Source organism: Tupaia chinensis, unplaced genomic scaffold (assembly GCF_000334495.1).
Source record: "Tupaia chinensis unplaced genomic scaffold, TupChi_1.0 Scaffold138725_1, whole genome shotgun sequence".
Lineage (NCBI taxonomy): Eukaryota > Metazoa > Chordata > Mammalia > Scandentia > Tupaiidae > Tupaia > Tupaia belangeri.
Genome location: NW_006198617.1, coordinates 597,405 through 601,380, shown reverse-complemented (window position 1 = coordinate 601,380; position 3,976 = coordinate 597,405). Strand labels below are relative to the sequence as shown.

The 3,976-nt window shown below is 48.0% G+C and overlaps 1 protein-coding gene across 2 annotated transcripts in view; it reads left to right on the top strand.

Annotated features, from left to right (window-relative positions):
* DHRS7B (dehydrogenase/reductase 7B) overlaps positions 1 to 3,976 on the top strand; it is a 74,462-nt gene that overhangs the window by 473 nt on the left and 70,013 nt on the right. The window lies entirely within an intron of this gene.

The window sequence follows — 3,976 nt, the reverse complement described above, 5'->3', positions numbered from 1 at the left end:
AGGCCTCGCCCTGCCGCTCCCTTGCGGTGGGCAGATGTCTGAAACGCCCCTCGTCTGTTTCTGCAGCCACAAGTTGGGGGTAACACGCCCTCCCGTAAGGTCGTGCGTGCACAGTACTCAGCCACTGGCACATAGGTGACCAGCCAGTGGTGCCCGGTATCGTTCTCTTCGGCTCCTAAACCTTTGGTACAGTGACTTGAGAGTGGAGAAGTAACTTTTGGGCCGACACACACATATATTTAGAAATTTTGTACCAGAGGCCACAAGAGCTCATGAGAAAGAGAAAGCATTCCCTAATGTGCATGCTCACACAGGTGGACCGTGTGTTTTTCAAACCTCTGGGTCCGGGACTTGGAGTGTGTAGTCAGCTGTGTGGGATCCAGTCACCTTGGCAGGCCACCTGCTGGACCTGCACTTCTTGAATGGAATTACCAGGAAGCATTTTTCATGTCTTCTGACCTGTATAGGGGAGAAAAAAGAATTAACTCAGTTTCTGGAGAAGTGGTAGATGGGAAAAGAGATCCTTAGCTTAGTGATACAGAATTAAAATTAGGAAAAAAGATTTAATTTTCAGAAATGCAGGGAGGGGAATTAACTTTTTTTTTTTAAAGAGATTTTTCCATTCACTTGCCAGAGAGACAGAAAGCAAGAAATCACCCCTTGGAGGGGGAGTGGTAATGGCCACGCCACAATCCCTTCTCTTGAAATTTCTGGGTGCACACACACGTGCCCAGTGTGTTTTAAGCTGCTGGGTCTGGGACTGGAACTGGCTGACTACATGGGAGTCCAGCAACAGAATTATTCCATCTTCTGGTCCCATGGATTAACTTCTTTGAACACCCACCAGGGTACCTGTTTTAGATATTTTTATTTCTCCCCACCACAACAATGTGCCTTTCTGCTGGTGTTCCCCAGGATGCCTGTTAATCCCAAAAGCAATGTGGTGATGCTTTCAAATTACATTGACTGAAAGCTATGTAATCTCCGTAGGGTTTGCTTCAAACTGAGGCATTCTTTTTTTTTTTTTTTTGAGAGTTTTTTTTCGCTATAGGGTGCGTGAGCTTGCCAGACAGAGAGACAGAAAGCAAGAAATCACCCCCCAGGGGGGATGGTCACGCCGCAATCCCTTCTCCTCCATTCTCCTCTCGGGATCTTGGGCACACGCACCCGGCATGAGTTTTAAGCCACCAGGTCTGGGATGCGAACCGCGGTCGACTACGTGGGAGTCTAGCAACATAGCCATTACGCTAACTGCTGGTTCCCTAAACTGAGGCATTGCAAAAGTGGATATACAGGAGCTGGCAGTTGTGTGGTGGTTACAGGTTACAACCACAGATCGAGTCCTGGACCTGGCCGTCTGCTTTCTTGCTTTCTATCTCTCCTCTCTCTCCCCCAACCCTGGTCAGATTAATTTTAATCAGTAAAGTTTAAAAAAATTAAATAATTAAAAAATGGATATACATAAATTGTGCTTTGCTAAATTAATCTTTTTTAGGAAACAAAGAACCACTAATTTGTTAAATATCTTCTCCTTTGCAACGTTTCGGGCTTTAGGGGATTATACATTTTAATCCAGGACATTGGCTAATGGGATAGGTGAGGGTTTCTTTCGCTGTGGAAAATGCAGACACTGAAATAAGCATTGATGCCATTGGAAAGGGTCTTTATTCTAGTTCTTTTCTGGATTGTAGACTGACTCCAGGGGATTGTAGGTACACTAAACCGACAGTTACTGCGAGCTCATTTATGGCACACACACTGTCATTTATCCAAGGGAAAAGTGCTGTTACGAGCATGCCTGAGTGTTGGGGACACAGCGGTGACCATCACAGGTACAGCCCTTGTCCTCTGCTTACATATCTAACAAGAGACACAGACAGATTTCAGCAGAGCTCTGAGACCAAGAAGTGAAGCAGACAGTTCCATAGAAGATTTGATAAAATTTTAATATCAAGGCCGGCAGGTGGTGTGGTGGTTAAGGTGCTGGACTCCCATATGGCCGACCACGGTTTAAGTCCTGGACCTGGTGGCTTTCATTCTTGGTCTCTCTCTCTCTCTCTCTCTTTCACATACACTGTAGCAAATTCAAAAAGAAGTGATAATGATGATAAAATTATTTTTAAAAGTTTAATATCAAAAGATTAGTTACAGTATGGGAGGAAAGGTCAGGTGAACAAACTACCTCCCTTCTGTAGCTGTACACTCTGTTCTCCACACCCTCCCACAGTGAGCTGGAACTTTGTAAAGAAGCCAAACAACAGGGCGGACTTGGGGGGAAGCAAGCCACCTTGGGCAGATGTGGACACTTGGGGAGGGAGTCATGACTGCTCTGGGGTCAAAGGTTGTGAGCCTTCCTGTTGTTAAAGGCTATGGCTCAGGCTGTCATCTCAGCTGGAGGGCCCAAGTGACTGCCACAGGGAAATCTAACTCCTGCTCGAGGCGGGTATTCAGGGTGTAGTGGACGAGTGGAGGGCCACAGCTGGTGTCAGTTCAGTTCACTCGTACAACAGCGTGTAGATGATTAAAACTAGATACCGGGCCCCGCTGCTGTGGCTCACACTGCCGAGATGCTGTGCGCCACGGGTTGGGACCACATGGGGCGCCTGGGTTTGATTCCTGGTCCCTGGTCCGACCCGACAGCTAGGTGCAGTAGCATGGGCCACTAATCCCAGCTGCTCAGGAATTTAAGGCAGGTGGAGCTCCACACAGCAAGACCCTGTCTTTAAAAAAATAACAGAAACCACAGGGGCCAGACCGCGGTGCAGTAGTGACACGTGAGCTGCAAAGCCGACCCACATGGGGATGTTCTGTGTTCGTGTCCAGAGACCTCCTAGAATCCACCAGTGTAATCGGGCAGATTGTAGCATCTAGTCCCTGTTGGGGGTGCTCTCTCTCTGTCTCTCTGACTCATGAAAGAAGTAAGGACACTTGAGTACATGCACAGAAGCCCCCGCGCTAGTGAACAGTCGTGCCATGCGCTGCGGAAGATGGCAGAGTGCTATGAGAGTGCGTATTGGGGTCACTGCAGGGGAGGTGGAAGGCCTTCCTGAGCAAAGAACAGTTAACTGAGCCTTTACAGACCGAGTTGAGTTAGATTGGATAAAGAGCTACCGCCGTTGGGGAAGGGCATGTGTGAAGTCTTAAAACTGGAGGAGCTTTAATCTTGCAGTCACTGAAAGACCTGTTTGGCCAAAGGTTGGAGAATCTTGCAAGGTCAGAGGTAAAATGTCGATAGGGATCTTCTCAGGAGAGCACACCTCCCAGTGTTGGTTTGTTTGCTTCTCAGAGCATACAGTCAGCTCCACAGACCAGAGCTGTTTTCTAGCTCTGCCTTGGAGCCCAGCCTTCAGTTTTCGACCTTCAAACTTGCCATTAGACCTCTGGTTGCCCACAGGAGGAGATAGTGGATGAGAAGAGGAATAAATACCTAAACGTGAGACTTACTCAGCATTTGATAATTTGCAGTGCAAAGCTACATAGACGCAGAGTGCCAGTATTATATTTCGTCATATTTGTCTCTGGCTTACGAATTGATTTAACAAATATTTTTTAGCCCCACTGTGACCCGAAGTCCGGTGTTAGCAACCTAGAATACAAACAGGTGTACAACACTCTCTTTCTCCACCATGCCTCACTTACAGTGTTGGATTTGCCTTCCCCTGAAGAGGCGACAGTTATCAACAGTTGCTCTCACGGGGCTTGTGTAGGGGAGAGAGGGAGAGTTGGGAGATGAGGTTGGACAGGCAGGCAGGGTCAGGCCATCGGGCCTCATCGGTCATGCCAAGGATTCAAGCCTAGCCAAAGAGTGGAGGGAAGCCATGGAAGAGTTTCAGGCAGGGAATAGTCCCATCTGATCTGTGTTTGTAAAGGTCACTCTGGCTCCTCATTGTGACAGTAGTCGATGGACTCGAGGCTGTTTAGGAGACAGGATCACCAGGGCTTGGCGAAGGTTGGCTCAGGGATGGCAAGGGAAAGA